Source organism: Haematobia irritans, chromosome 1 (assembly GCF_050003625.1).
Source record: "Haematobia irritans isolate KBUSLIRL chromosome 1, ASM5000362v1, whole genome shotgun sequence".
NCBI classification, from domain to species: domain Eukaryota; kingdom Metazoa; phylum Arthropoda; class Insecta; order Diptera; family Muscidae; genus Haematobia; species Haematobia irritans.
In genome coordinates, this window is record NC_134397.1 from 275,244,574 (window position 1) to 275,253,905 (window position 9,332).

Consider the following 9,332-nt stretch of genomic DNA (forward strand, 5'->3'; position numbering starts at 1 on the left):
TGATCTGGATGAAATGCGAAAATCGCTATAAAATACAAATATGAAAATAATTCCATAATTTACTATTTAAGTAAACGAAATATAAGAGTATAACATAATACAATATAATTTTAATATAATACGGTGACTGATATTTAATGCAACAAAGTAAAGCGCTATAATCTTTCACTTTTGTTTTAATTTTATTGTTCATATAAAAAAATTCTATGATTGATTGTTTAATATCATAAAATGTCCGAAATAGATTAGATTTGTTCCAATTTATTGTCTTTGGCAAGAATAATGACCTTCAAACGGCCGAGAAAGTGCCTCTGAGATCAGTGTTGCCAACTCCCCAAGGCCAAAAAGCACCAACAAACATATCATAAATTCTAACATACCACTTCTATAGTTGAGTTTCTTAAGCTCTTGAAAGTCTAATCCAAATGTTTGTATCAATAAAACTTAATACTGTTCAAAATGAAAAAAGCACCAAAGCACTAAATGAAAATGCCAGAAAGCACCAGGTTGGTGCTTTTTTTGAAAAGGCACCAAAAAGGCAATTGGGTGCTTTTTAGAAATCCAAAAGCACTAAATTTGATGCTAAAAGCACCAAATTGGCATCACTGTCTGAGATAATCATCCCATTCCAAAATGCCCCCAGATGCAAAAATGTAACGGATTGAAAGAAGATTTTGCCATTGAGCGGTACAAATTAAGCGAGGTATCTATTTTTTAATCCATTATTGGATGAAGCGTGCTTAGTGCGATGGTGCAGAATCCTATTGGAATATCCGTGGTGTGCAGCCGAAATGTTGGTTTGCCCAGGGCTTCAATACTAGGGCTGTTTTCTTTTAGCACTAGATACCCTAAACCCTAAAGGGCTAAAAGAAAACAGAGTACTCGCTTATCCAGAACACCTCCAAAAATATGCAACACTGTCATCAGCTGTTTAAAAACAGTCACAGAAAAGAAGTTAAATCTTGCATTTTTAATGTATGAAATACTCAAATAGTAATAAATATTTTCTGCTGGAATTATTTATGACACTGTACCACTTTGAAATACTCAAATAGTAATAAATATTTTCTGCTGGAATTATTTATGACACTGTACCACTTTGAATTTCATGTTTTTCGATAAATTAGTCACAATGAATTGCTATTGTGAATCAATGAAGCGTCACATCAATCAAAATACAATCTGGCAACATTGGCGCGACTTGCACTGACGAGTTGTTCTTGATAGAACACCAGTGCAACGATGTTCTGGATAGCTCATACAAATGTTGCATCCAGTGCTAAAAGAAAACAGCCCTACTGACGTTAGTATATTTCCCTGAAAATATTCGACTTTTATTTTAACCCCACAGTTAATGAATACGTGCGGGTATCCACTGACGGTGTTGAGTTTTGGTGGCCAATCGAAGGTGTTAGTGACTTCTTTGGCAAATAAACCCGATTTTGTTTACTCCCAAACTGCTCAATTTGGAGAAAATCTAATTTGGTAACTTGTCACTTTGTTACAAACGAAGTAACTCCCTTAACTGGTTCCATTCTAACTCTTTTTTTGTGCATCGGTTAGCTCTTGCACTTTTTTGAGCTTCGATGGATTTGGTCCAAGTTTATTTTTCAATATGTGTTACATCCGGTTTCGCGATATATTCAGCTCACAAGCAAGTTTTCTATCACCGAGACGTTTATTTCGATCAAATCTGGCCTTCATCTGCTCACAAGGAAGTTTTCTATCACCGAGACGTCGATTTCGATCAAATCTGGTCTTTTTTCTTTTTTCGTTTTACCTTATCAATGGTACAAGTATCCAAATTTTTTACACATTCAAATGCTGGAGAGCTCTAACGATAGCCATATATGGTAAACAATCATACTTGAATTCAATCATGAACAATACAATAGATCAATATGCTATTGTAAGCTTGTAAACAATAAAATGAACTGTCGTTGGAATATATCTGCTGTCAGACGATCGGCTTCAAAATTATAGCAACCTGAAATTGGTTACAATACATATCACCCACACTCCAGTTCATATCACCCTACCAGACCTCATACAGTTTTCGTGGTCTGGAGCCATCAAATCGTAGTTGGTGATTACATATACTCGTAGCTCTGGACGTATTGGAGGCCTTCGATTGTCTACAATGACACTCTTTTGAAAAGACGAAAGAACATCTGAGAGTTTTATAAATTTTAAATTTTTAACTCAATTTTAAAATATTTCTTAAATACTTACAGACTTAATTATTTCGAACTTTATTCGAACTATTCTATATTTGGAATAGAATTTTTTGTATTAGCTTGGAAACAAGTGTATAAATTTTGATTGCCTACGGGAGATGTATTATTTTCATATTAATCGTTAAAAGAGAAAACCCCCAAAGATAAATTCAACCCCCAGGGGATGATGTCTAGTCAGTTACCTTTTGTCGGTGGTTTCTCTTGAGTCGAATTGTTTACACAAGTGCAACAGCCTCCTATTCACAAGTCCTAAAATCAAACTATGTATACTCGTATGTATGGTATGTAGCACTTGTATTCAATATCCTTAAATGTAGGGACATGAAATTGTTGCTACCTAAGATGAGATACCCTAGTCATTTTGAAATGAAGAAAAAAAGAAATTCCCACAAATCTTTTCCTTTCCCTTTTCTCTCTTGTGGAGTATTAGAAAAACCTGTAAATATTTCATTTCGAGCACTATTCAACTGTTAGGGGTGTTTTGATATTGGTGTAAGAAAGCAGATAAGAATTTATTGACATTCATTTAAAATCAATGCTTGAGTCAAGGATTCTTGCATACAATGGCTAGACGACAAGACATTAGAGTGGTACATAATATTGATTATTAATAAGAATATTAAACACTTGTCATATTCATATTCAGGTATCTTCATCGTATGTCGTTGAACTAAGACCAATTTTCCTTAACCCTTTCGACCCTAAAGTTGCCTGTGGGCAACTTTTTGTGTTTTGAGACTCGCTGTCAGCGTTGTTTTTGCTTTTGTTCATAAAACTGTAACGGTATCGAAAGCTACAAGTGTTTTCTTCAAGTCGAATGAAAAATCAGCTAATTTGGTTGTCAATTAGCAAAAAAAATTTAATTAATACGCACGTGCCTCAAGAAAAAAATATTTGGGAATTCAAAAAGAGGTTTTAATACATGTGACTTATTTCAAAAATTTCAACTAAAATTTTGAAAGTTTTTATTAAATCTGTTGTAGTACATGTCGAATAAAATATTTCTGGAAGTCAAATCTCAGAATTCCAAAAACACAACAGATGAGAAATTTTTAAAATTGAAAAGTTGCCTGTGGGCAACTTTGGGCAATTGTGGTAGTAAAATTACATATTTTTGAACATAAGACCTAGAGAAAAAAGGTTTGAAAAACAATGATTTTGAACAAATTTTTAACTTCGATTGGGATGTCCCAGTGACGAGAAATGCGGCGATGATGTGGAAAACCTATCTGCAGTGCAGGGGGAATTTGGAAGGAATCTTAAAAAGGGAGAAAGCCATAGATATCGACTTTCTTGGCAACATACTAGTGGATTTGCACGAATATTGGCGCTTTATAATACTTTGGTTTATTTACACTGCCAGTTAAATTAACATGGGTTCAAAACAAAACATTTTCGTGAGTCACGCTTGATTCACGCGAAGCCGTGAATGAAATTTAAAGGAAATCCCGCAAATGTGCGTGAACGGGACTAAACAAAAATGTGTGGCGCGTGAGCGTGAGTAAAAATCAACTTGTGTTAATGATTGATAAAATTCACTCACACTCACGGTAAAACAGAGACACAAAAAGTCACAATCACGAACAAATTCACGTTCACGATTAAATTCAAGCTCACCGATTTCATCACGGTTAAGATTTCAATAGGGTGAGTCACGAGAAATTTCGTGAATTTTATTGAGCCACGAAAATTGTCGTCTTCCGAAAATATTCGTGAATCACGAGGTTTGTCGTGAAGTACGCGTGTGCGAGTATAACTTTTCATTTCGTGAATTGACGTGAGCGTGAATTCCAACCCACATGGCGTGCGTGAGTACAAATATTTCTTCGTGAATGTGTTTGAGCGTGAGTGAAATTCCACTCACGCGCGCACCTAAGTATATTTTTACTGTAAAATAACAAAAAACTTTAAAAAATCCAATAAAACGTAACACGTCTATCTTTACAAAACAAACTATTTTGTAGTCACAATTGCCTAAAGTTGCCCACAGGCAACATTCTCTACAGCCTAAACGAATGGCCGTGGCGACCCGAAATTTTGGCCAGACGCTTCATAAATGACTTCAACATGATTAAAAGTGAAAAAAAAAATTTAGCGATACCTATAAAAATTCGGGGTCGAAAGGGCTAAAGTAAAAAAACATATTTGTTATTTAAAGAAATCGTTCTTAAATTAGCTGAAATATTGAATCTTTAGATTAAAGATAACAAGTAAGGAAAGTCTAAAGTCGGACGGGGCCGACTATATTATACCCTGCACCACTTTGTAGATCTAAATTTTCGATACCATATCACATCCGTCAAATGTATTGGGGGCTATATATAAAGGTTTGTCCCAAACACATACATTTAAATATCACTCGATCTGGACAGAATTTGATAGACTTCTACAAAATCTATAGACTCAAAATTTAAGTCGGCTAATGCACTAGGGTGGAACACAATGTTAGTAAAAAAATATGGGAAACATTTAAATCTTAAGCAATTTTAAGGAAACTTCGCAAAAGTTTATTTATGATTTATTTTACAACTTTTCGACTAAGCAGTGGCGATTTTACAAGGAAAATGTTGGTATTTTGACCATTTTTGTCGAAATCAGAAAACATATATATGGGAGCTATATCTAAATCTGAACCGATTTCAACCAACTTTGGCACGCATAGCAACAATGCAAATTCTATTCCCTGTGCAAAATGTCAACTAAATCGGAGTTAAAAATTGGCCTCTGTGTTCACATGAGTGTAAATCGGGCGAAAGCTATATATGGGAGATATATCTAAATCTGAACCGATTTTAACCAAATTTGACACGCATAGCTACAATGCTAATTCTACTCCCTGTGCAAAATTTCAACTAAATCGGAGCAAGAAATTAGCATCTGTGGTCATATGAGTGTAAATCGGCCGAAAGCTATATATTGGAGCTATATCTAAATCTGAACCGATTTCAACCAAATTTGGCACGCATAGCAACAATGCTAATTCTACTCCCTGTGCAAAATTTCAACTAAATCGGAGCAAAAAATTGGCCTCTGTGGTCATATGAGTGTAAATCGGCCGAAAGCTATATATTGGAGCTATATCTAAATCTGAACTGATTTCAACCAAATTTGGCACGCATAGCTACAATGCTAATTCTACTCCCTGTGCAAAATTTCAACCAAATTGGGGTAAAACTCTGGCTTCTGGGACCGTATTAGTCCACATCGGGCGAAATATATATATGGGAGCTATATCTAAATCTGAACCGATTTCAATAAAATTTGGCACACGTGACTATAGTACTAATTTTTCTTCTTGCGCAAAATTTTAAGCAAATTAGGGTAAAACTCTGGCTTCTTGGGCCATATAAGTCCATATCGGGCGAAATGTATATATGGGAGCTATATCTAAATCTGAACCGATTTCTTCCAAAATCAGTAGGGTTCTATTCTGGGCCAAAACACATACTTGTGCCAAATTTCAAGTCGATTGGACTAAAACTGCGACCTAGACTTTGATTACAAAAATGTGTTAACGGACAGTCGGACATCGCTATATCGACTCAAGAGCCCACCCTGAGCATTTGTGCCAAAGACACCATGGTCTAACTCATCTCCTTCTGGGTGTTGCAAACATATGCACTAACTTATAATACCTTGTTCCACAGTGTGGCGCAGGGTATAAAAACGCTTCAAATATAGGCTAAGATTTATTTTCAGGGTTTTCACCTTCGGCTTAAAGTCTTTTTTTTGGAATTAAGAAAAAATGTTTTCTTTGAAGTATCAGTTATAATTTAGAGATTTATACTGGCATATTTTTGTACGTGTGAATACTTTATTATTATACCGGGAAATGTGAATGAAAATTCGATAAACGAGATCTGCATGTTAATTTTAACTTTATTGATCCTAGCTTCTACAGCCAGATAGGTCGCTAAAAATCTCTTTATTTTAAAGAAGTCACATCTTTGGATCCAAGTAAACTAGTTTTCAGTGTAGGAAGAAGACAACGCTATGTTATCATACCACGCCACGCATTAATAAGAGTGAATTTCATCTTTCATCCTAATGAGATGTTCATGGGAAATATGTATGAATAACTTTCCATTTTGCCCCCACTCTAATATACACACCCCATAGATAAAACTCTTTTCAGACTATCCTAATGTCTTAGCACACCAAAGAGACGTTTTTAAAACCTTCTTCCTTTTTTGTATGAAGAAATGATAAGATTAGAAAACCATGATGAAGTCTTTGTTTGGACTCAGACACAAAGAATGATGATCAAATAGTTCACTATCTCCTAGAAGGGGATTTTGGCGCGATTATTGTTTACATATCCTGTAAGGTATCTATTGTCTGTATATTTGTATAAGTATTTGGTTTGAATGTAAGTGGATATAGGGTATTCTTATATGGCCCAGGATTCCAATAGGCTATAATCCTTTAGTGTGTGATAGACAGACGAACGTGTACAGAACGAGACGTACACGTGTGTACTGACGTCGTAATAGAAATATCCACCAAGCATTAGGGCTTTATTTCATTAGAAAATCTCACAGGCTATTTTCTCATAAAAATTTCCCGCGTTTTTTCATCTTAAATTAAAGCAGACGCTCATTTGGAGGAATCTGTACGCTTCTTTTTGTTTGAGGTATGTATATGTCTATCAAAAAGATTTTTTTGTAACACATTACATTGAAAATTAAGGAAAAATCAGCGTACGCAATAAAGAAGTGATCTTAACCTAGCAAACAAAATGTAAATTGTTACAAAAATTATACACAGTAATTTTTGTAACAATTTCCAGAAATGATTTTAGACAGGCCTTATAACATTCACTGTTCTATTGCTTCAATATACAAATCTTTTTTCAGGTATTAGTTTGCAAAATCAGCCAATACGGACAATAACAATTGCAAATATTGTGAATATAGGCTTGCCAGATGATCGGGACTCTCCTGGATTGTCCCGGAATTTCGTCTCTACACACAAAAAATTATCACCAACATTTTTTCAATTAAACACTTAATTGAATTTGGAAACAGATTCAATTAATATGTTAATTGATTCAATTAATTATTTAATCAAATCCGAATAAAACCCAATTAAAAAAATGATTGATATTTGTAACGTTTCCAATTAAAATATTAATTGATTCAATCAATTTGTTAATCAATTCGGAAATAATTTTCAATTACAAACGTGATTGAAATTTTTTCCGTTTCCAATTACACATGTGATTGATCCAATCACCTTCGTGATTGAAATTGAATAATTTTGAGCAATGGAAAGAGCGAAAAGAGAACAAGAGAATGGGTATTTATTCAACAATGTATGATGGAGAGATCAGTCTGTAGAAGTAACTTGTAACGAACGGTTGGGTTTTTGTTTTTCGCGTAAATTGAAAAACATGATTGGCGACATTCTGTCTGCTGCATTGAAAATGTGTACATGAATATTTTGAACGCAACAACAAATCATAGCAAAGGGTTGAAATAAATAAAGTGTGCAAAAACAAATGGCCACGTGCTAAAGGTTTGAAAAAAATATATGACAGAACGCATTTGAAATTACCTGTGTTTGTGTTTTGTGGTATTGTAAAAATGGAAAACAATCTACGTTTATTGAAGGTAAGAAATTGTGAAATGTGAATACCGTTTTCCATTGAAGCCTGTTTACATTAAACGGACTAAAATAATATATTTTTTATTCATTTCTTTTAGTAACCAATTTTATTTCGTGAAATTGACCAATCAACTCCATCATTTTATCAAATATGTAAGAATATGTTTGCAACAAAAAAGTGGGTACCGTATTGATCTTTTAAAATTATATTTTTTTTCACTACTAGTTTTCTTAAAACCAAGAGCGGTATGGGTTTGTTGGAAGATTCACCTTGAAGTTGCGAAGTGGCGTTGGCATTAAATTGTATTTTTGTTTTACCTGCCTTTTTCAGTTTGAACCCAAGTAGAGAGCAGTATATCTTATATATAAACTAATGAGCTGAATTATGTAATGGTAAAAAAGTTCTTTCTTTTGGATTTAAAAATATGAAAAATATCCGAAAATAATAAAAATATGTATTTCCCATTTATATATTTTTTTCTATTTTTAGAATTTGCAAAGTATCATCAATATAATACCAAATATTACATTGCTTTCCCATTATTTTTCTCTATGATTGGTTCAAATTTTAATAGACGATTTCAATGTGCGGAAATTTTGGAAAGGAATTGCTACTAAAATTAAATTACCGAGCTCCTTAATACACCTTTTTATGCTAAAAGACTACAACTGCAAAAGAAGAAATCTGCAACCTGGAACTAAGAATTGAACTTGATATTCTATGCAGGTAATGTTTAACAAAATTAACTTTTAATTTAACAAAATTAAATTCGAATTATTCTGTTTACTTTCAGAAAAACTAATTTAGCTTACAGGCTGCTGATTTATTGGAAATCTAGGCGCATCTACATATTAGAAGGACCATGCTAACATGGTTATTATTATAAGGAAGATAATGATTTATATAATTTATGTAATTGTATTTGTAAGTTATGTTAGAACAAACCACAAATGACAAGAACCAAATTTATTTGTCTATTGCATAATTCAAAAAATAATAAAATATTAAATATGTTTTATAAGAAACACATATTTTCTTTTATTTCAAATAAAATTAAATACGATTTTGGGGTCGCAATATATAAATTTTTTGATTGAAATTTATAGCCAATTTCAATTAATTATTTAATTGAATGAATCAAATAGTTGATTGTTTTTTGTCGCGAAATTAATTAAAATTTTAATTGATTCAATTAAAACTGTGATTGAATTTTATGTTAAAAATCAATCACGTTTCTAATTGTTTCAATCACACAATTAATTGATTCCGTGACAAAAGTCAATTAAATTTTTAATTGAAAATCGTGTTGGTTTTCAATCAAAATGGGTGATTGATACTATCATTTTCGTGATTGAAGACATTTCAATTAAAAAAATGATTGAATCCGCGATTTTCGTGATTGAAATCAAAAAAAAATTTTTTGTGTGTAGGAAGTCCCAAATCATTCACAAAATTTGCCAAAAATCCCGGAATCAAGGCATACGTTT

At 33.1% G+C, this 9,332-nt stretch overlaps 2 long non-coding RNA genes across 2 annotated transcripts; both read left to right on the top strand.

Annotated features, from left to right (window-relative positions):
- Positions 1-7,553: 7,553 nt before the first annotated feature.
- Positions 7,554-8,223, top strand: LOC142219788 (uncharacterized). Its single transcript, XR_012717770.1, has 3 exons — positions 7,554-7,849; positions 7,943-7,997; positions 8,071-8,223. It is a non-coding gene; the product is annotated as an uncharacterized LOC142219788 (long non-coding RNA).
- Positions 8,224-8,346: 123 nt separating this feature from the next.
- On the top strand, positions 8,347-8,874 carry LOC142219789 (uncharacterized). Its single transcript, XR_012717771.1, has 2 exons — positions 8,347-8,571; positions 8,639-8,874. It is a non-coding gene; the product is annotated as an uncharacterized LOC142219789 (long non-coding RNA).
- Positions 8,875-9,332: the final 458 nt, after the last annotated feature.